General features: G+C 35.7%; 1 protein-coding gene across 1 annotated transcript in view; it reads right to left on the bottom strand.

The window, feature by feature from the left end:
- LOC138708940 (ejaculatory bulb-specific protein 3-like) overlaps positions 1–19,704 on the bottom strand; it is a 41,370-nt gene extending 21,666 nt beyond the window's left edge. The window contains exon 1 of the mRNA XM_069839322.1: positions 19,561–19,704. The gene's annotated coding sequence lies outside the window, so the exon portion shown is untranslated. The remainder of the gene's footprint in view (positions 1–19,560) is intronic.
- Positions 19,705–25,047: the final 5,343 nt, after the last annotated feature.

Below are 25,047 nucleotides of genomic sequence, written 5' to 3'. Positions count from 1 at the left end.
TACTGGGGCCCCCTGGGATCTATTCAGATGCGAAAGAAAGAGTGATGTGCGAAAAGCAAAGGAAAGCTGCCGCATTTATCTTTCCCAAGAAAAACTGCAAACATGGCATTATGAGTCTTTCCACGGTGTGGCGAAGGAAGCTTTTAATATAAAAAAGAGCATCTTCTGCGGACCTCTGGAGAAAGAACTAAGGAAGAGACTAGTGAAGTGCTTTGTGTGGAGTATAGTATTGTATGAGGCAGAAACATAGACATTACGACGAAGTCAAGAGAAGCGAACAGAATCATTTGAAATGTGGATATGGAGAAGAATTCAGCGTGTGAAGTGGACAGACAGAATAAGAAACGAAGCTGTGTTGGAAAAAGTGGATGAAGAAAGAATGATGCTGAAACTGATCAGGAAGAGGAAAAGTAATTGGCTGGTCATTGACTGAGAAGAAACTGGCTTCTGAAGGATGCACTGGAAGGAATTATGAACGGGAGAAGAGTTCGGGGCAGAAGAAGATATCAGATGACAAACGACATTAAGATATGTGGATCATATTCGGAGACTAAGAGGAAGGCAGAAAATAGGAAAGACTGGAGAATGCTAGGTTTGCAGTGAAAGACCTGCCCTTCGGCAGAACACTATGAAGAATGAAGTAGGGTGAACATCAAATTTTGAACTTTCGAATTTTCTTTGAGGCCCCGCTTAAAGTTATGTAATAACATAGTACAAATGAAAATCGTGTGAAGTTTGAAGTCGATCCGACGAAGGTAAATGGTGGCGCATCTTTTCTGAAAATTAGCAGCAGAACACTATTTTTCCGAATAGAGAGTTTTATTACAGGGTTGAATTTATGACTTAAGGTTGTTTGTGGTGGTTGTGGTGACTATTAAATTATCCGGATTCTAAAAAATTATTAGGAAGATATTTCTTCTTTAACCAACCGGGAAAATATATTTAGAATGGTGAGATTAGGAGGAGAGAACGCATATCGCATAGCTTCGAGTGGGAGACTCTACCCTGAAACATTTTAAAATTCCTTTTCAGAACGAAAAGTTATAATTGTTCGGATCAAATTTCTGCACATTCAAAGGACAGAACCAAAATTCTTTCAGTCGTTTATCATCATTTATCATAATACACTGCTCTCTTAAATTGACTGAGCATATTCAGAATTAAATCAATGGCTTACCAAAAAGACCCCATGAAGTATTTCATATAAAACATTTTTTATTTCGGAAGAGCAAAATTGTATTAAACTATTTTGTCTGAAATATCTCAAAGAATAACCCTAGTACAGTGAAACCTCTCATTTATGGATATCGAAGGGACGTGACAATCTGTCCGCATTCGGGAGGTGTCCTTTATTGGGAGGGAGGCTCCCCAATCTAACAGTAAATTTATAATATGCATTATGTATCACTTCACGCTTTAAATGAAATGTATTACTGTAGTTTCATTCTAAATACAGTCTATTGTACTGCAGTAAATTCTTTTTAACTTTGAACTACATTAGATAAAACCAAAAAGGAAAATACAGTACTGTGCATTGCAATTTTAATCTAGGTCTACAGTTATGCAGTATTGTAATTTACAGTTTTCAACTTAACCTTTACGTTCAGGTGCCATGTCTCTCGAAAAAAAAAGCTGATTGAAGTGAAGAGAATAGTCCTACTAACCCTATCATGTGTCGAATACAATTTCACGATCTCGGAAACCTTGGATTCATCAGAGAGGTTAAATTTTATGACTTTGTTTATGCACCCGCTTCCAGCTAACAAGGGGTAGCCGACTGGGCTAGTGGTAGCCTATGAGACCCTTATTGTCTTCTTTCATAATAAGGAATTTCTGTACAGTTCTCAAAACTAAATTTTCCATTTTTGTAACACATTAGGTCTTGAAATCTAAGTTCTGTCCGCAGTCAGGAGGTAAAGCGAAATAGCTGTCCGTGTCCGTGTCTCAGAGTGTCTGTAAACGAGAGTTAAATTTATCATTATTTCTATATTCTTTCAGTTGAGACATAAGACTCTGTCCGTATATGAAGAGTGTCCGTATCTTGGGGTTGTCCGTAAGGAAAGGTTTCCACTGTATTTAGTAAAATTCATATAATATCGAATTACATAAAATCTGTACATGTTATAGAGAAAACCGTTGACATTTTCGAAATCAGCATATCGTTTTTCATATAAATCGCCTATTTTCACAAACAGCTGAATCATCGCAGGCCAGGTTGATAGAAAGTGGTACACACCTGTGGAGTAACGGTTAGCATGTCTAACCGCGAAAGCAGGTGACCCGGGTCCGAATCCCGGTAGGGACAAGTTACCTAGTTGAGGTTTTTTCCGGGATTTTCCCTCAAACCAATACGAGCAAATGCTGGGTAACTATCGGTGCTGGATCCCGGACTCATTTCACCGGCATTATCACCTTCATTCCATTCAGACGCTAAATAACCTGAGATGTTGATACAGCGTCGTAAAATAACCCAAAAAACGGAAAGTGACTCAGTTTATTGTATCATTTTTGTTTACTGCTTGCGCTGAATGAATCTTGTAAAGTTTAAAATGCAAGTCATTATGAAGAATACGCCCTACACTGGTGGAGGATATTATATAATATGCAGCAGGACTGGAGGTAGAACATCGTGGTCTGCGGTGGACAGCTCCTCCCACTGTAACAACGTTTACGGATGTACGTACCTATTTTTCGCTTCATGAAGGTCTCCGTGATAATGCTGAATCTGTTCTTTCAAAATACTTCGTCCGTATAACTGAATGATTTCAAGGCAGTGAATTCTTCCGGTTAATTGCAAAACGAATTCATAATAGTGTAGTAGTAGTAGTAGTAGTAGTAGTAGTAGTAGTAGTAGTAGTAGTACTAGTAGTAGTAGTACTAGTAGTAGTAGTAGTAGTAGTAGTACTAGTAGTAGTAGTAGTACTAGTAGTAGTAGTACTAGTAGTAGTAGTAGTAGTAGTAGTAGTAGTAGTAGTAGTAGTAGTAGTAGTACTAGTAGTAGTACTAGTAGTAGTAGTAGTAGTAGTAGTAGTAGTAGTAGTAGTAGTAGTAGTAGTAGTAGTATTAGTAGTAGTAGTAGTAGTAGTATTAGTAGTAGTAGTAGTAGTAGTAGTAGTAGTAGTAGTACTAGTAGTAGTAGTAGTAGTAGTAGTAGTAGTAGTAGTAGTAGTAGTAGTAGTAGTAGTAGTAGTAGTAGTAGTAGTAGTAGTAGTACTAGTAGTGGTAGTAGTAGTGGTAGTAGTAGTGGTAGTAGTACTAGTAGTGGTAGTAGTAGTGGTAGTAGTAGTGGTAGTAGTAGTAGTACTACTACTAGTAGTAGTAGTAGTAGTAGTACTACTAGTAGTAGTAGTAGTAGTAGTACTACTAGTAGTAGTAGTACTACTAGTAGTAGTAGTAGTAGTAGTACTAGTAGTAGTAGTAGTAGTAGTAGTAGTAGTAGTAGTAGTACTACTACTAGTAGTAGTAGTAGTAGTAGTAGTACTACTAGTAGTAGTAGTAGTAGTACTACTAGTAGTAGTAGTAGTAGTAGTACTACTAGTAGTAGTAACATAGCGTCATTGAATAACACACTAAAAATAGCGATGATAATAATAATAATAGTGATAATATTATTAATAACAGTGATACTTAACTTACTTACTTACTGCTTTTAAGAATGTTAGGTACAACTTACAGCAGTAAAATGTTTGGAAATATTCAATATTTTTTTTCTTCCATTACTGTATCTTGTACAATAACGGAAATTGGTACGTGTAAAACACTGTCCTTCTGCTATATGAAAAAATATGTTTACGATTTGAACATATATATATATATATATATATATATATATTTCTTTTTTCAAAAATCACAATGGTGGTAGTTCACTGTGCAGTGATGAAGCATCCCTCATAACTCATAAACTTGTTAATTTTTTCATATTCTCTCTCTTGTATTTATTGCTGAAACTCATGTTTACAATATCATGCACTTTCAACTACATTTCTTAAGAAATAATATTTTTCTTTTATTTTGTGTAATGGAAAAATATTAATATTTGACCATTTTTAAATCAATTTATTTTTATCAGACAATATATCAAAGGTAGAGAAGTGATCTTGCATCATATTTTAGATATGATATGCATAAATACGCACAAAAAATTTCATAATAGAATGTTGGATAGTTTTTTAGTAATGTGGGAAAAGCTTCATCATTGCATAGTGAACTGAATTTTCAAAAATAAAATGTAAATAATTTTTTAAATCGTTAAAATAATTTTGTCATATGGCAGAAGGATAGTGTTTTACACATACTAATTTTCATTACAGTAATGGAGGGAAAAAATGTTGAATATTTCCAAAATTTTACTGCTATATGCTGTACCTTAACGAACCCAGAGATTCTTTGCCACCTCACATAAACCCGTCATCGATCCTTATCCTGAGCAAGATTAATCCAGTCTCTACAATCATAACCCACCTCCTTCAAATCCATTTTTATATTAACCTCCCATCTACGTCTCGGCCTCCCCAAAAGATCTTTTTCCCTCCGGCCTCCCAACTAACACTTTATATGCATTTCTGGATTCGTCCATACGTGCTACATGCCCTACCCATCTCAAACGTCTGAATTTAATGTTCCTAATTATGTCAGGTGAAGAATACAATGCGTGCAGTTCTGCGTTGTGTAACTTTCTCCATTCTCCTATAACTTCATCCCTCTTAGCCCCAAATATTTTCCAAAGAACCTTATTGTCAAACACCCTTAATGTCTGTTCCTCTCTCAAAGTGAGAGTCCAAGTCTCACAACCATACAGAACAAACGGTAATATAACTGTTTTATAAATTCTAAGTTTCAGATTTTTTGACAGCAGACTAGATGACAAAAGCTTCTCAATCGAATAATAACAGGCATTTCCCATATTTATTCTGCGTTTAATTTCCTCCTGAGTGGCATTTATATTTGTTACTGTTGCTCCAAGATATTTGAATTTTTCCACTTCTTCGAACGATAAATCTCCAATTTTTATATTTCAGTTTCGTACAATATTCTGGTCACGAGACATAATCATATACTTTGTCTTTTCGGGATTTACTTCCAAACCTATCGCTTTACTTGCTTGAAGTAAAATTTCCGTGTTTTCCCTAATAGTTCGTGGATTTTCTCCTAACCTATTCACGTCATCCGCATAGACAAGAAGCTGATGTAGAGAGAGGAAAAAACAAAATCTAGGACCTTTGTAAACCCGTGTTTTTTTTTGTTTTTTTTTTTTTTTTTTGCAGTAAGATATATTTATTATTTTGTATTCTGATTTTCAAAAATGTTTGCGTGTATGAAATTCATGCATTCGTTTCTGTTACTTTAATTATTTTCAGTACATTGTGCTTGTTTGCTAGGTACACTTATGTCGTTTATAAAGTTTTAGATTTACAAACTGTGATAATGTTGTTTTCTTTGACAAGAAATTTAATGTGAAAGTTGTAATTTGTTTACTACAATATATTTTTTATAATTATTATTGTTGTTACTACTACTACTACTACTACTACTATTACTACTACTACTACTACTATTACTACTACTACTACTACTACTACTACTACTACTACTACTACTAGGCTACTATTATTCAAGCATAGTTTTTGTTTTTTTAGTAGGTTATTTTACGACGCTTTATCAACATCTTAGGTTATTTTGCGTGTGAATGAGATGAAGGTGATAATGCCGGTGAAATGAGTCCAGGGTTCAGCACCGATAGTTACCCAGCATTTGCTCATATTGAGTTGAGGGAAAACCCCGAGAAAACCTGAACCAGGTAATTTGTCCCGACCGGGAATCTAACCCGGGCCACCTGGTTTCGCGGCCAGACGCGCTAACCGTTCAAGCGTAGTAAATCGGATTATAATTTATTACGAGTAGAATAAACATGTTTAGTTACTAGTAATTTAGTTTCTTTCTGTAGTTACTGCTTGTTTTATTAGTTACAATTCATTTACAATCACACAAGCAGTGGTACTACTGATAAGAAATAAGCATGACCTTCCACCACCGCGCCGCTAATGTACAGCACAAGAGTCACGAAGCTTGAGTTTTGAGGATACTAGGAACAATAGACTGTGCCGTACTATTTCGCATTGTCTGTAATGAGGCGATAGTAGCGATTCTATTGGTTAGCAACTATCTATGGATGCATATTTACTACGTATTGAGCTTCGTATACTAGACTGTGGCACAAGTACAGGGACATCATTTTATTTTTACTTGCATTTTTATTGTACCTGCATTTCTGAATGTACTTCACTCCCACCCCTTCACTAATGTCCTTGTTCCCGCCAGACACACAAACTTACGGCTGCTGTTGCATTCGAAGTCTTCAAGCAGTGAAGTAAACACTGCAGTGTATAGTGTGTTTCAGAAATATGGTTGCGTTTTCTATAGAAGAAAGAACCTATAGTAATAATAACGTACTAAAAAATTATATTCAAGAAACGATAAATTCAATTTCAGAGAATATGCTTCAAAATGTTTTTAATAATGTGCGTAAAGAATTGAAGCCTGCATTGTAATGAACGGCAACCATTTTCAGCAACTTGTTTAAAAATTCTGATTAGCTTATTTTGAATTGAGGTGGCTAGAAGCAAAGGAATGCTAGTGACATTTGTAATAACATGAGTTAAGTGCATCCAGTGTAAGCTAAAGTATCTGAAATTTTAGTGGCAAAGGGATATTTTAATCGCATCACATATTAAAATTTAAATAAAAATTTCACCGATTTTACGAAAGCTTAAATATTTAAACCCCATTTTCTCAAAAGTAACTTAAGTGCACTTACAGCCCTTTATATATGACCCCCTCAATTAAAGTGCACTCTCTATATTGTATGTTAACATTAATAATTAATATGCTAAATAAAGTAGACATTACATAACGAACATAGCCACCTGAAAAATTGAGTTTTTGAAAAAAAAATGTTACTACTCTGCTGTATTTTGATGAATTCCGCAAAAGTGGTGATCAAACTGAAAATCTTAATATCGTATTTCATTAGAACATAAATGGATACACTACTTTTCTCTCCTCTTATAGCTAGTAAAATGATTTGTTTACATATTGCACTAGTAACATCAAACTCCTGTAATGGAAGGGGGCAACAGTGTTTCAGAGTATAGCCAGGTTAATGTTAAAAATGTTGGTAAAAATAAAGTGATGTCCCTGTATATAGTTCACGTCACCACACAGTACTGCAGACACTCAGCTTGTTGCCATACAGGCACGCTCCAGTTCTGTATTGTCAAAGTGGGGAGTATTCCTTGCCGGCCCTGGTGTAGACTATCATTTAAGATCTTCACGCTCTTCCACGGATCTAATACATATCCATGTTATTCAGAGTGCTGATTGCTTGTCATCCATACGTGCTACAAAAAAAACTGCAAACGACTGTTCCTCTACAGTCCATTATGAACAGTGCTGCCCTCAGGCGATCTCGGAAGAGCAACACGTATTATTCCTTTGTACGTAGTCATTTGTCGTTCCTTCATACCATATCAAGGCTTGCTACGCGTAACATTCAAACAGCTGTAGCTCCACATCCATTGAAATTTGATATACACTCAGGGACAAAAAAAAAACCGGACACTTCTATATTTGCTTGTATTTTGTTACCAATTATTTCAAAATGAAACAAAACCCATTTAAACAAAATAATGCTTCATTTAGCACCTCATACGACAACATTTGAAAAAAAAATCTCTGATGAGAAAATTTACAAAAAATTACAAAGGGCGTATAACTATGGCATCGTTTGGTCTAACTGTTTTTTTTTCATTTTATGGTGCCTTAAACATTAAAAACTCTTTTTAGTAACGGGTATTACCCCCTCTGGCTTGAATAACTGCAGCCATACGTCTTGGCATGCTCTCAATTTGGTTAGCAATGTCTTCTTGAGGAATAAGTTCCCATTCTTCGCCAAGTGCTCGCCTCAACTCTTGTAACGATTCTGGTGTCGGTCGTCTATTCTTAACATGCCGTCCCAGCATGTCCCACACGTGTTCAATTGGGTTCATGTCTGGACTCCTTGCTGGCCATGGAAGAACATGGATTCCCACTTCTTGGAGATAATCTCCGACCGCATGGGTAATATGCGGCCGTGCATTATCATGTATTAAAACAAAATTATCGCCTACAAATTGGCCAAATGGCACAACATGATCAGCCAAACATTCATTTATATACTTATCAGCTGTTAGTCTTCCATTTTCAACAAAAACCAACACTGTACGAGCATCCGTACACACTCCTGCCCAAACCATCACTCCACCACCTCCATGCGGCACATTTTCGGAAATGCAACACTGTGGAAATCGTTCTCCCCTCCTTATCCAAAATCTTTCACGTCCATCACGTGAGCACAGATTGAAATGGGACTCATCGGTGAACAGAACACAGCTCCACTGTCCATTTCTCCAATCCCTGTGATCATTTGCAAAACGCAGTCGTTCAACTCGATGCATCCTGAGAAGTCTGGAACCAGTTGCAGGTCTACTTGATATCAGTCCACTTGCTTTCAACCTCCTTCTAACTGTTTTGGCCAAAATTGGGCGTCCATGCATGTTAACAAATTGCTGGGCTACACTAGTAGCTGGCAGGTTGCGTTCCCTAAGAACTCTCAACACCATATACCTGTCTTCATTTGGATTTGTAGCTCTTGGACGACCCGAACCTGGTCTTCTGGTATATTCTAGGATCTCTCTATACCGTTTTATGGCATCATGGGTTGTGCTTCTAGCCATATTGATAACATTTGCAATGTAAGTACACTGCGTCCATCATCGTAAAGGGCTACAGCTCGAGCCACATCTTCAGGTCGCATCTTGTTTTAAGACAAATGTTACAACCCCACTTAAACTCAGAAAATGTAAAAATAAAGAAATAACGAATGATAACGATAATGAAGCACAAAATGGTTGAGACAAAATTGTTACAGCTGAGACTCCGAAAGTAAAATTGGAATATTTGGTTGTAATGGCTTGTTTATAAAACAAAAAACAATCAACAACATAACATAACAACAGATGGCTGCCATAATATTGTATGAGAAGATAATATTTTGCAAAATACCAGCAAATATTAAAGTGTCCGGTTTTTTTGTCCCTGAGTGTATATTATATAATTTGAATTGGTAATGGAAATTGGATTTTAATGAATGAACCGTCATTTTGAAGCTTGGCATCCAAGGATTTTCAAAAATTAGTAACTTTGAGTGAATCATTAGTTTTCCTACATAATTTTCTTATTTTCCAAAATCCCTCTTTCGTCAGTTTTGAGAACTAATTGCATTTCAATATAAGACAAAACACACAATACAATAAACAATAGGCTATTACACGAAGGCCATGACCTGCAGGATTGCGGACATATTTAGAGCTCAAATTCAATTGGTTATTAAAAACTTCGAGACTTGCTAAAATAATTTACAGGTCTGATTCTGAGGTGCGCAATTTTCTGAGTACAGCTGTGTAGTGGATATTAAAATCTACAAAATTTGAAGTGGTTTGATGACATTATTACCATTGGAAATAAAATATTATTACAGTTAATGCCTTGATGTGACTATTTTGCATTAATTATACATATTAATGCTATATTGATATGAAAATGAAACGTTTTGGGGTTATGTAAGTATATGTAGAGAATATATTAAATTAGATCTTACTGAGTGGCGGTTATATAGTATATAACTACAAGACTTACGTAAGATAATAATATTGTTATTAAAATCAAATATTTTTATACTTATTGATGAAGTAGGATTGGGTTTTTTATGTATATATTTAATGGCTGTGTGGTGTAGATATTTCTATGCGCCATTCTCTTCAATATTGGCTCGAGAGAGCTCAAAAATTACTGTTCCAAAAGAAAGAGCAGAAGGTATTACTTAGTGATAAAAATAAGAAGCCTACAAAATTATGTAGTCTCCCTATCATTTCAGCAAGATCTCTTAGCAGGATAAAATGATATTACCTCTACATTTCAAGCTCTACATGCAGCAGCTATACCAAGATGCTATGTCTATTGTTCGCACATGAAAAACCCACTGACAATCCTGACATTGTCACTTGCGTTTTCGCGTTGAAACTCAAAAACTGAAGGTGGATAGGTTCAGGAAAAAGTATTTGGCATAAAAAACCATTCAGAGGGAGTATGTTTCATTATTACGGAAGCAAATAACTTTCAAAATGTCTGGTATTCTTCATTGAAAATAAATCTGAAAAATTTTTATTTAAACGTGTAATAAACTTAGTTTGCAGCACTTGCTGCACAAGCCACTAGTAGAAAAATATTTCAATTAGTAGTAGATCTCAGACTTCGCCTGCAGTGTCTGCAATTAGCGATACAAGTTATTCAATTGCAGAATACCTCGTCTCACAAGAGTGTTAAAAGAGTTGCAGACACTGCACCGTCGGCTGCTTAACCTTCAGGCGGAATGGCATTTTTGGCGTCGCGTGGCGCGATAACCGACACATCGGGAACACTACCTTTACTCTCATGTATATCTAAAATCTTAGAAAAAAGTATAAAAAGTCGTCTATTAAATTATTTGGACAAATACTACGTACTTTCTTCCAACCAATTCGGTTTTCGAAATAAACTTGGCACAGACGATGCTATTTCATATGTTACAAACAAAATCATATATGAGTTAGACCAAGGGAATAAATGCTTGGGTATATTTTTGGATATTAGAAAAGCATTTGATTCCCTTAACCATGATATTTTATTAGAGAAACTAAACTTATTAGGCATTAATGTTCATGTTCTAAGTGTATTTAAGTCATATTTGAATAACAGAAATCATGTAACTAAAATTGACAATGAATTTAGTTTTACTCAAAACATAAAAGCAGGGGTCCCTCAGGGCACTGTTCTCGGTCCAATTTTATTCTTGATATATATAAATGATTTGTTGTCATCTGATTTACGCAAATATAATGGGGTTATATGTTCATATGCCGATGATACCGTAATTCTTTTTGGTGAAAAGTCTTGGAAAGGCATTTACATTAATGAGAATAATGGATTACAGGTAATTAAAGAGTGGTTTGATTCAAACGCTCTTTCCTTAAACACATTCAAAACAACTGTTGTTCCGTTTTCACTAAGGTCCAGTGGTCTTAAATCTCCTCAATCTTCTTTTAGCTCAAAATTCATCATTCAGATTGTTTTTCTCAAAATTGTGAACGTCCCTTATTAATCGAATCCTCAGAAGTTAATATTTAGGCGTTACAATCGACCAACACTTACATGGAATAAACATATTACATATTTATGCAATAGATTACGTAAAATAATTTATACCTTTGTTATACTTCGGTCATATTTACCAATTAATATTTTACGTCTCATTTATTTATCTTTATTTCAATCCATTCTCCAGTATGGAATTTTAGGATGGGGAAATGGTTGTAATTCTAATCTCACTTCACTAATACTTATTCATAAAAGAATAATTAAAATATGCCTTAATAAACCAATTGATTACTCATCCTAGCTTTTGTTCATTGATTTTAATGTTTTGAAAATCAAACAGATTCATTAAATTGCCTTATTAAGCTTCATACATAAAAATCCAAATTGTATCATCATAAATATGGAACTAAAAGATCCGATTTTATACGACTAGAGGAACGAAAGTGTTTCACAAGGACACAGATCTTAGCTATGGTACCTGTTTTGGTCCAAGGTTATAAAATAAAATAATTGAAAAATACACAAATTTGGAAAATTTTAGCATCAGAAATTTAAAAAATAGCGTTAGGAATTTAATTTTTTAAAGCATATATATTGATTTAATATGTATATGTATTTGCATGATTTAAATTGTTAAAATTGAAATTGTATTTTTAAAGTTCATATATTCCTATAATTTTTTTTCCTTGGCCCACTTTGTGTCAAATAATTATCTTTGTTTGTGTTAAGTATGTGTTTAGATAGCTCCCTGAGCACGAATTTTTACTTCTTCAGGGAAGATTAATTAAGACTGTACTTTGTACATGTTATTTCACTAAAATGAAATACGATTCATTCTGGCGGAAGAAAAACAGTCGTACCAATCGTATGCCATAACAGAATTGTCTTCCAACGTTTCTTTGGTAGAGATAATTTCAATCTACTTGGGCACAAGAAAGAATGATCATGTAAGACCAGGTACACATATATCATCAAATTTTCAGTTTTTGAACTTAGTTCGCTTTGGCATATGTCCATCCAATTATTATTAAGATTACTCGTATATATGAGATATTTTGTATAGATTGAGAGAATGTATTTTCAAAAGCGGTAATATCCAAAATGTAAAATACATTAAAATTTTCTACGACATTTTTGGATTCTTTCATCGTATCATAGATGTTACATCCAAAGTTTCGGATCTACATATCGGTCTAACATCAGGGATGATATGGAAAGGGAGACCTATTAGTAGATTCGCTTACAGAAAGCTATTCTCAAATGCAAAGTGGGGAGGGTACATACAAAGTTGAGGCGTGGCGGCTATTACGAAGAAAAGTCATCCTTGATCACCTTTAGGTATCATAGGCGAAGGTCCTTTAATGGTCACGAAATCTTATTTAAACAAATTAACGAGAAGATCTGTATTGCGTATCATTCAAAAGTCTTATGTTTGGCGCTTTTTCAGGCTCAAGAGGAAGTTTGCGAAACTAATAAAGGTAAGGAGCATCTTTGGTTAACTTCAGACACTATGTCGTCCTTTAAGGGCCAGAAAAATTCAAGACTATAAAGAAAGGAAAGTCATAATTGTTGATTAGAAACCATTGTCTGAAGGACTCTTTGAAAGTCAAAAGATACAGGCGGAACGTTGGAATGGTAACAAAACATAGGCTAATTGAAAACAGATTAAGAAGAATATCAAGGCAAACAGGAGAAAAACAATTCGTTTCTTTTTTTTTTTTCTTTGTCAGATATAGTGTTGTTAATAAACCCGACATCAATTTTACCTTGAACGACGGCCTTAATAAGAACCACAAAGTTACGTAATCCTTACAAACCTACAACTTTTTGTTACATACAAACATACTGATATATTTGTTGCCTGTATTTGTGACTACCAAGAATTGCGTGAGTAGTTGACTGATAGAAATAACTAGCAAAATGTTCATTAATTTGGTTTTTCTAAGGATTAATATATACAGGATGAACCGTAACTAATGTCATTAATTATGGTGAGTGATTCCTTGCTATATTTTGAACAGGTTTGCAGAAAAACGTGCATTAAAACACACGAATTATGAGATCTTGCAATGCTGCCCGCTGTAATCAGCTGAAAGTACACATTGTGTTGCTCTAAAGTAGTCATGTCAAAAGAAGCCCATAGGCACAAGAGCGCGCTTTAGAGCTCAGGAGAGCCTGAGCGCTTTAGAGCGGAAAGGAAAGAGACAGACGAAAGAGGTAGTACAGGGACATCATTTTATTTTTACTAACATTTTTAATATTAACCTGTCTATACCTTTAGAGAACCGGAAACACCGCTTGCTCCCCCCTCCAAGACTGGAGTTCGATGATACTGGCGTAAAACACAAATCACTCTACTAGGTATAGGAAGGAAGAAAAGTAGTTCATCCATTTACGTAAACTAGGAAATATCGTGATTTTTGAGTTTGATAATTTTCATTAGGTTTTTCTTTAATCAAAGTACAGTACTGTATTAAGAATAAGTGTTTTTACCCAGGAAGTGAGTTGTCCATGCGAACGTATTCATTATGCAATGTATACTGTCTACAGCACATTAGCGTACAATATAGAGAAAGAAGTTAAATTGAAAAATAATCATAATATGAATATTTAAACACAATTTTGAAAATGGTGGCCGTTCATTTCGATACAGGCTTCAGTTCTTTTGTGCATATTATCGCACTATAGACTACTGCATCTAATTCCAATTGCCAGTTTCGTCCTTCGTACTAGTAACTCATGTTCAAATACTTCTGTACCTACTCCACGTACTGTAAATTCAATCTTCACTTCTGCCCGACCCGAAAATATAAAATTACTCAGACATGCTATCTACTGTCCGTCCAAGTAGTTATGCCGCAGGATTGTAGAAAGGGAGGAAATCACGTGACAGTTAATTACTTAACGAGGCCCTTTTATTTAAGTTAAATTAAACAGCTGTATAATATTACGTAAACTTCCAATTCCTAAGAGAAATTAATGTTTTCAGGAAAGAGCTAAGACAGCCCACAGAGGGGCGAGCAGAAGCAGGTGGAGGAAATCGGGATGCGACGTAGGCAAACGGACAGTACCTGTGCGAAAATATGATTCAATATTGAAAGCTCTTTCGTCACTGGAAAACGCGAACATATTTCTGGAACGAACTATACTCAGTAACTCAGTACTGCTTACTATCTACGGTCTTGGTTCTGTGTGGAGTTGGAACTTCCTTAGTAGAAGGGGTGGGAGTGAAGTACATTCAAAAACTCAGGTACAATAAAAATTGAAGTAAAAATAAAATTATGTCTCTGTATATGCCGCCTGGTCGAGCTATATACAGGGATGGCCAGCACTCATTCAATGGATAAAGGGAAGAGAACTTATTAAAACTGTATGCATGTTAACTTTTAGATTTGTCTGAGAAGTATAAATGCATTATAAGAATGTAAATTTTAATTTTAATGCTTGTTTCTCACAAGTTTGCTCTTTTATTCAAAAGGAATATTTTCTCAATTTTTTTACAGAAAAGTGAATTTTTTATATATCTTTATTTAGTAGCCTTACAGGTGATGAAACAATGTTTTCGTAAATCTAATATATCGCAAATACGTATTACTGAAGATAGTATACTGAAAATTTGAAAATATTCACATGGAAAATGTTTGTAAGGAAATGAATTAAGAAAGCAACAAAAGATATGTGCCCATGTGTTGTAAAAACGTCAGCTCTATAGCTTCAGCAGAATTCGAGAAAATAATTTGATATTCTGATGATAGAAAGTTGTGCACCAATATCAACTTTGTTATGTAATATTAGTTACAGTTAAAGTAAGTAACTTGTACTAAAATATTGTTTTGATTAGTTTATTGATTATTTTTATAAAGCTAAAAATACAATCAATATCAATTACAACTTATCATGTCATACTCAGTCTCTTTCTTTGGGATGTCACTTTCTTTATTAATGATGTTTCATACACTAAGTGCAGTATAGTTGTATACTACTATGGAATGTATGTGTATATTCCTTTTTAACTCTTTGTTATGTTATTAACGTTTAAAAAACAACAGCAATGTTAAGAAATTGGGTTAATACTGTTGTTTTACAGACAATATAGATAATACCAAACAGCAAATAGCCATATAAAAATAACGATATAAAATTTCGCGTTCTGTTTGAAGGTTGCACACCACTGTTTTCTTAATCCAACAGGCTGCTTATACATTTACATAATCCTTTCTCTTTCCATACCTAACGCTTGATGCCCGCGCACGACGTCAAGGTCAGAAAAATGCGCTTACTTTGACATCACTGTCTTAAGAATGGCAGTCGGTCAATTTTGTTTTTGTTTAAGTCTCCTTCGGAAGACTTCGGTTGATTCCGTAAGAATTTAGGTTAACACGTGAAGGAATTTCTTATACACGGCCCCGCTCTGTTTTTCCTTTGTTTTATTTGTTTGTTGTTTTTTCTGTCTATTTATAGGTCAAGTGTTATGAATAATCTGTAACGAAAATACAGTATGTTCAAGGAGTGAATTAGGTGCAAAATAAACGTTCTTCCCTTAGCGGTGTGAACCAGGCTCTGCCCGAAGTGGACTTAGAGACAAATTCATGCTACAGGAGAGCGGTCATTTTTTGTGTCTAAAGGCCCATTCACAATGGAAATTAAACATAACCGTAACATAAACACAGAAGTTTGCGGCCAGGTTATCAAATGGGATCATTCGCAATGATTCACATAAACATTGACATAAACATTGCCGTTAGACGTTAACATGAAAGTTTGCAAACTACAAACTTTCATGCTTATGCTTACGTGATTTGCAAACAGTACACAATCGTGGAGCGCTGATGTACACGACAGAATATGATGAAATGGCGTCGTTGTTATGTTTCCATGGTTACCAAGTATCTTTGCGGTTATGTTTATGTTCCTAACGTGAATGTTCTTGACTTTACCGTAACGTTTACATTTTTAAGTTAACGCTTACGTTATGTTTAATTTTCATTGTGAATGAGCCTTAACGCTGTACATTTATTATCAGGCACTACATCTCATTTGACGATGTATCAGAGGAAGAACAATATTATTGTATGCAGGTGAGAAGTGAAATAACCCTGCAGATTGAAAGGAACGATAGGGTACACTTAAAGGAATAGAAACCTTTATTACGTTTCGTGATTAAATGCACGATTAATTATAAAATTAAGTTGGAAGTTTCAGCGGTCTGGCAACATCGCCGCTAACATAGTCGTCTTTCTTCTCGTAATACAGATGTAAGAAATCAACGAACTTAGAGCTGTCTTTGTACGCAAACCTCCCTCTCTCGCTACGGCGTTCCAATCTGCTCGCATCGTTCAGTGACTTGAAATCAGTGGTTTTAAAATAAATTTACACGAAAACCGTCCAGGTTATGAAAATATGCCAGAGAGATAAATGATTCTTTATTAGATTTTCTATCGATATGGACAAAAATCACGATCCTACTCGCAATAGTTACCGAATGAGAGGGTGTTAAACATTTGTGGTAAAAAAACATTTCCACAAATATGATATTAAACTTTCTTGTTACATAGATATGAGCTAATCGCTCTGAATATCTGCACTCGGTATATTTGAAGTCTGATGAATATGTTATTAGTCAGCGATGTAGAGACAAAGGAACTGGTCACGCAACTTCATTATGCCCTGCTTATTTGCCTCATGCCATATTGGTGTCATTTATGAGGTTCAAATCTGTTTAATATATTTGTTGTCTTGGAATATCTTTTCTTAAGTGTTTTGCACAAGGGCAGGTTTTTCACTGTAAACCCAGCTTTCTCCAATCTTGTCTATTTTCTGCTTTCCTCTTCGTTTCCTCATATGATCCATATATCTTAATATCGCCTATCATCTGATATCTTCTTCTACCCCGAACTCTTCTCCCGTTTACCATTCCTTTCAGTGCATCCTTCAGTAGGCAGTTTCTTCTCAGCCAGTGACCCAATCAATTCCTTTTCCTCTTCTTGATCAGTTTCAGCATCATTCTTTCTTCACCTACTCTTTCCAACACAGCTTCATTTATTATTCTGTCTGTCCACTTTACATGTTCCATTCTTCTCCATATCCACATTTCAGATGCTTCCATTCTTAATAATTGTCAGTAATATTTTTATTTACGCTGAAAGATTATTCATATAGTTACTGCTGTATCTAATCACAGAATCTCATACCGTATTTAATTACATTTTCGGCTTGTTTTAGTTATATTGAATGAGTTATACAGGTCTACATTGGAAAAAAAAATATTTTTTAAATATGAAATAATTTAGAATAATCCGTTACGTCTGTACATCCTCCGTTCATATCACATTTCATAAATAGCAACGAAACAATGTAGCCATATGTATTAGATAGGAGTGGATGTCGATGAAATGTCATCTTATTTTTCACGTTAGGACGATGCCTATTAATATAGAAATTCTTTCTATGTTAATATCAACGTAAAAAAGCAATTTATTTTATTGTAATTTATGCAGTTTTTTACGTTTTTGAACTAATACGTTATTTTTTTTCGACATTTTTTGGTTATTTTTAATACTTTAAAGATCTTTTAGATAATTTGGAATGCATTTTACTTTCTTCTTTACCAATAGATCTGTTAAATCATTTTCTAACCAAATAGTTCAGTAGTAATTACCTACTGAATAAGTGAATAACAGTGAAGTTTGAGTTTTATAGTTTGGAACAAATTCTAAAGTCCATCCCTCATTCCACTGAAGGCTTCACTTCACACAACGGAAGTAATATAAAATGCTTGACAGCAGCTTAGTTTAAGTGAGGACTTTGACCGCTACTGTTTTTTTTTCTCGGTACGAGGGTGTCTTTAGATTTTATGTTTGGAAGGGGGGAAATTTTCATCATATACTGGACAGGACGTTGTGTCCTCAACGTGGTTCGGAAGGGATGTCTACTGTAGTACACAATATTTTTAACACAAAGATTGCAAGAATGCACTCTGCGCTCACATTCTCTCATCTGGAAGATCTGGTAACAAAAGTGAAGCACGGAAGGAGGAGACAGAGAATGAAGGCACCGATATGGACCACCCCTGATTGAAACACAATGTAAAGCCTCATTAAAATCCATAGTTTTCTCTTAAAATCATCATTTTGTTGCAAGTTCTTTTCTTTATCTTAGCCAAATTCCGGGAAGTTGCCTCCTCTCTCAGAGATTTGCAGAGCAGTCATTGAAACCAGGTGACTGATTTTTAAGACGTTATGGTGCGAGTACGGTGAATAATATTTAAATGTCATTTTCTTTTAATTTCATGTCATTTTTCCTTTAGTTTAAAGGCATTTTAATGATCATTTTCAGTAGATTTTTAGGTCATCAACATCCGCCCCCTAGTAATAGGCATGTGTTTTCCAATGCAGTTCGCATTTATGATCATAAACATATATATGAGAAGCACTGAAATAAGTCGTAGGGTGTTAAAAGTAACGTTTACAGCGTTTCATGGATGATAGAGGAGGTAAAAACAAACATCTGTTTTAAGTGACAAAACTTTAGCAGATGCGCCGTTTTGCCGCAAGATGGCCTGAAGTATAGATGACTTGACTTCCGTCACAACACACATTGGTTAGTTCTGTTTGTGCACGACCATCTTGTAGGGCCTTATCTGTTGCCTGACACTCTTCGTGGTGGTAATTATTTTGTTTTTCTACACGTCGTCCTACCAGAACTTTTAGAAAATATCCCATTGAACATCAGAGAACGAATATGGTTTCAGGATGATGGTGCCCCTGCACACTTTGATCGTCGTGCCAGGAACCACCTAAATGTTACATTCGCCGATCGTTGGATTGGCAGGGGTGGGCCGGTACCGTGGCCACCTCAATCACCGGACCTAACCCTACTGGATTTCTTTTTGTCGGGAGGCGTGAAACGTTTTGTGTATAAGATACCGATCGATACGGCAGAAGACTTAGTTTCTCGCGTTGTTGAAGCTGCACATGCTATTAAAGACAATGTTGGCCTTTTTGAGTGTTGCAGACACTTCATAGTACGAAAGTACCAGTTGTGCAATGCCTTCAATGGACGGCAGTTTGAACACCACCTCTAAAACGACAATTGGTCTTGTTTTTTTTATGGATTATACTAATACTTACGTACACAATAAACGGCGCATCTGCCAAAGTTTTGTCATTTACAAAAGATATTTGTTTTTACCTCCTCTATTATCCCTGAAACGTTGCAAAACGTTATTTTTAACACCTTGTATATAAGTAATATCATTTTAGGAGATATTTTATAATGTTGTATGAAAAATAAAGTCTTGCATTTAAAACGTCTAGTAATAATCTCTCTTACCTTAGTCCTGAAGTTCGTGGAACTACTCCTGCTTTTTAAGGAAAATCACATTCATATCGTGAGATCATATACAAGACAACAAATTGTGTTGCTTGCATATGCAATTTATTGTTACTGGTATATCCCTCGTCTTATTTTAATGAACATTAATGACTATTGAATGTCCGAGAACTTCGGAAGATGTTGAACATTTCAACCGGTCTTACAAGAATAACTTCAATTTTGTGTCAAACAGACACAGACGCAATAAAATCTTAAGCTTTTAAAACTAATGTTTCGTTGCAAAACAACTTTCCATTTCGAGAAGATGGCAAACATGCAACACAAAGTGTTATCTTTATGATACATTTTTGTGCCCTTTTATTTGGACTAAACATTACATAAATGGCGCTCTGAGAATAATCTACAAAACATTGAAGCTACTGGTATGTGATTCTCAATAAGGATTTATGGGAACAATTCAACCGCAGTTGAACTTCACGTTTTCATTATTGCGGGAATGACATCTGAACAGGCAATTTGCTATGTTGATCTAACTTGCCACATTAAATATTTATTTATTTGCATTTCTCAAGTTCTCTTTCAGGCCGTGCTAAACCAACTTTCACTTCCAGGTTAGCACCGCAATGAATGAGCATCTCGTGATCTTTGTGTACGCAACTGCTGTATTAAGGTGTAGCTATTTTTTTAGTAGGTTATTTTACGACGCTTTATCAACATCTAGGTTATTTAGCGTCTGAATGAGATGAAGGTGATAATGCCGGTGAAATGAGTCCGGGGTCCAGCACCGAAAGTTACCCAGCATTTGCTCATATTGGGTTGAGGGAAAACCCCGGAAAAAACCTCAACCAGGTAACTTGCCCCGACCGGGAATCGAACCCGGGCCACCTGGTTTCGCGGCTAGACGTGCTAACCGTTACTCCACAGGTGTGGACTGGTGTAGCTATGCTCAGAACCGTATTTAGATATTCTGCCGCCTCGTCCTTTAATCGATTAATTTTAATGCGGACGATCAGCAGGGCCATTACTTCGATTATTTCGCTTATATGACGTCATTCCATTTTCGACCAATGAAGTGTAATGAAATTTTTAATTCCAACCAATCATAGAGTGATCAGATTCACATAGATAAAAAAGAGGACACAAAGCTTAAAAAATGAGGATATTGTTCGAAAAAAGAGGACAAAAAATATGTAGGCCTACTTAGGTTTAGACCTAGATCTATATTACTTTAAATTACGTCAATATCTATTTTATTACAGATATTTACAGTACATATTTAGGCTTATATCATGCTTAAAAGTATGTTAATATCTATTTTATTACAAAATACATATGAAAAAAACTTAATAATAATGATTTTACAGTTAGCAAAATATGAAAATCAAGGAGACAGAGGACAGAAAATATTTATTTAGATTTACATTCGTACCTCGATTTATTAGCTACCTCTGAGCAACGCCATAACAAGGGGGAGCAAAGAGCGTTATGATCGTTGGCAAAGAGTATATTCCGTCGATGCTGCTGTCACGTACAATCAAATTACTTTAGAAAGGCGTCAAATCAGATAATTTCAAAATATCAGACATATCATACAAGTTACGAAAAGGACATTTATTGATTTTTTTAAATCCGCCCGGACCCCGGACAAAAGCCTAAAAAGGAGGACATGTCCGGACAAAAGAGGACGTCTGGTCACACTAAACCAGCGGTCATCACCACAGAGCATCGTAGGGCTAGCGTCTCTTACCCGCGGAGAACACACTGCACTATGGTGCACTCGTAGCTGCTAGCGGGCATGCTCTTTACCTCTTCCTGCTGCACGACCGGACAAACGGGACGGCTCCGCTTACCCTTTGCTCATTTCAGCGACTGCTGACGACCACTGCCCTAAACCAATCACAGTCATACATTGCGATAATTTTTGCACCTAGATTTATCGCTATCAATTTATCGCATGGTCGTTCTTTTGTTTAGTCAGTGTCTCCAACTGTTTCCCCGTAAATCGATTAGCATGAATCCATTAAGATGCATATACACGGTTAAACTTTTTTTTTCAACTTTACGCAGTCAAGCAATGAATGCAAGATTTATATTTAATATTAAATTAATATATTTACACAGAGAAGACGACATTCAAAACGGCGTACCATGTAGACACAAAATCTTCATGCATCTTAATTGAACGTATGTTTTAAACTTGATTCTTTCAATATTCTTCCCAAAATGTATCCATACGCGCATTGAAAATTGAACTGTGTAGATGAGCTTTAGTCCCGTTACACACTATAGCTAGAATGCGTTTGTCGAGCTATGGAAAATGCTTTTCTGTAGCACGGAGTAACGGTCGAAATAAGGCATAGTTGACATTGGTCCCGTTCTCACAGGTAACCTAACCTAATTGTAGCCTATAAAATTTGTATTACGTGAATGAAATTAAACAATTAATAGAAAGTCAGATATTTAAATTTATGTAACATCAGCTCATATCATACTCAAAGATCTTGTATAGTATTATATGCAAGGTCTTCGATCAAACTGCCTTCCGTATGCGTAATAAAATTCGTGTTTTAATTATCTATACAGAGATGGCTCCACTGTGTAGCAACATATGTCTCGCTGTAGTGTGAATACATAGGCCTAAGCATTGCTAGCTGTCTCTACACATATTACATAGTTCGTAGTTCTCGGTGTAGTGTGTAACTAAATATAGTGCGAAATTCTACTTCCATAACTACATCTTCATCTTCCAATTCCATGTCCATTGTAGGCTATCTGAAGAAAATTACACTCCTTTATTCAGACTTGATAACTGCGTTTTCAATTTACTTTAGTGTATAATTACTAAATGGAGAAACGCAGAACTGCACGGATGTATTCTTCACCTGACATAATTAGCAATATTAAATCCAGACGTTTGAGATGGGCAGAGCATGTAGCACGTATGGGCGAATCCAGAAATTCTTATAGAGTGTTAGTTGAGAGACCGGAAGAAAAAGACTTTCGGGGAGGCCGAGACGTAGATGGAAATACAAAAATGGATTTAAGGGAGGTGGGATATGATGATAGAGACTGGATTAATCTTGCTGAGGATAGGGGCCGATGGCGGGCTTATGTGAGGGCGGCAATGAACCTCTGCGTTCCCTAAAAGCCATTTCTAAGTAAATATAATTACTGCAACTTTTTTATAATGTTGAATATTGTGTACGTTTTTGAACACACAATACGTATCTGTTAATAAGGTTATTTTAAATAACCTCGCGACCCCCCCCCCCTCAGCTCTATACACGACCCCCGGTGGTTTGGGAACCACTGCTTACAATAACCAATAAACCACTTACCCGAAACTCAGAAAAATGTGCATCCAGGATGCAGCGGAAGGAATGGTGAACGGGACAAGTGTTCGGGGCAGAAGAAGATATCAGGTGATAGACAACATTCTGCGGACCCCTGAAAAAAGTACTAAGGAAGGACTAGTGAAGTGCTTTGTATAGAATATGGCATTGTATGGGATAGAAACATAGACATTACGACGAAGTGAAGAGAAGCGAATAGAAGCATTTGAAATGTGGTTATGGAGAAGAATGGAACGAGTGAAGTGGACAGATAGAATAAGAAATGAAACTGTGTTGGAAAGAGTGGGTGAAGAAAGAATGATGCTGAAACTGATCAGGAAGAGGAAAAGGAATTGATTGGGTCACTGGCTGAGAAGAAACTACCTACTGAAGGATGCACTGGAAGGAATGGTGAAGAGAGAAGAGTTCGAGGTAGAAGAAGATATCAGATGATAGACGACATTAAGATATATGGATCATATGAGGAGACAAAGCAGTCGGTATAATTGTGGTCTTCTATGCCCGACGTTGCAGGTACGATCTCAGCCCAGGTCGATGGCATTTAAGTGTGCTTAAATGCGACAAGCTCATGTCAGATTTACTGGCATAGTATAAAGAACTCCTGCGGGGCAAAATTCCGGCACACCGGCGACGCTGACGTATGAGTAATCCCGGCTGTTGCGAGCGTCGTTAAACAAAACTTAATTTTTGTATTATTATTATTATTATTATTATTATTATTATTATTATTATTATTATTGTAGGATTGACTGTTAGTCATAGCTTATTTCATTCCATTCACTAGACTCACTTAAATCTTAAATCTTGCAGCAAATTGTTATTCTAATGCTATTACTCTAATTCTTTCATAGACATTACACGCAGTCATAGTGATTTCTCCAAATCTCCCGTTACTTTTTCTTCCTTCGTTTGTAATGTTTGTTTTCCTGTATTAATTTCAGGCTGCCATTTAAAGTGATTTGTTTGTTTATATACAGAATGTTTCCGGGCTAGTGTTACAAACTTTTAGGGATGATGGGGAAGAGCACATGCATCAATTTGAGATAAGGAACCATGGTCCGGAAATGACCGAGTCGAAAATTACAAGCAAAAATAGTTGTGTGGAAATGAAATAATTTTATTCCTCTGTACACCTTATTTATGTGTATTTATCTTACACATACTGTATTCATCTGACGTTGTTTACGTTGTCTACTTACAATATTTCATTCAGTGCGCTATCTGAGGGATAGGGACAGGAAACTACATTAAAGCAATGCAGATAGCGTAATGTGTAACGGACATGGTCGGTCCTGATATGCACGTCTGTAGACAGCAGTGTATGTGTACAAGTTGCAGTGTCCAGTCGATCAGTCCTAGTGAAATGGAGGAGTACACGAGAGCGGAATAAGCAGACCTGATTTTCGAAAACGGATGAGCCAATGGGAACAGTTGAGAAGCTCACAGATTGTATCGGTACCAGTGCCCACGTAGGAGACATCCGGCCCATACCATCTTTCCACGACTGTTCCAAAAGTTAAGGGAAGGAGGGCACGTGATGCCAAATTACAATTCCATTTCCACACAACTATTTTTGCTTATAACTTTCGACCCAGTCATTTCCGGACATGATTCCTTATCTCAAATTGATACATGTGCCCTTCACCATCATCCCTGAAAGTTTGTAACACCACCTCAGAAACACCCTGTGTATATATATATATATATATATATATATATATATATATATATATATATGTATATATATATTCTTTGTCATGTTATTTAAATTCAAAATGTTTACAGAGATTCTGAATTATCCAAATTGCTGAAACTTTGACAAAACAATTACCGGTATTATAATGTATGCCAGAAACGATATGGAGTATTCAAGGAAATTCATCTTCATCTTCATCATCATCATCATCTGATCAACGTCATCAGCAGAATAGTCATCTTGTCATCTTCTTTACTAAGAATTAGTCGTCGCTTGCAATAGCTCTTTAAACATTCCGTATCGGTAGGCTATTAATTATTTTATTTTGGTCTTCTAGAATAAGCGTTGCTTCTGGCTTGTCTTGTTATGTGAACTTCAGGTTCTACTTTGTTGATTTATTTTGTTTTGTGTGCTACTCTTTTGTCATTGAAGATG

This window comes from Periplaneta americana, chromosome 11 (assembly GCF_040183065.1).
Source record: "Periplaneta americana isolate PAMFEO1 chromosome 11, P.americana_PAMFEO1_priV1, whole genome shotgun sequence".
Lineage (NCBI taxonomy): Eukaryota > Metazoa > Arthropoda > Insecta > Blattodea > Blattidae > Periplaneta > Periplaneta americana.
The sequence above is the reverse complement of the archived record's forward strand: the minus strand, read 5'-3'. Positions and strand labels throughout refer to the sequence as shown.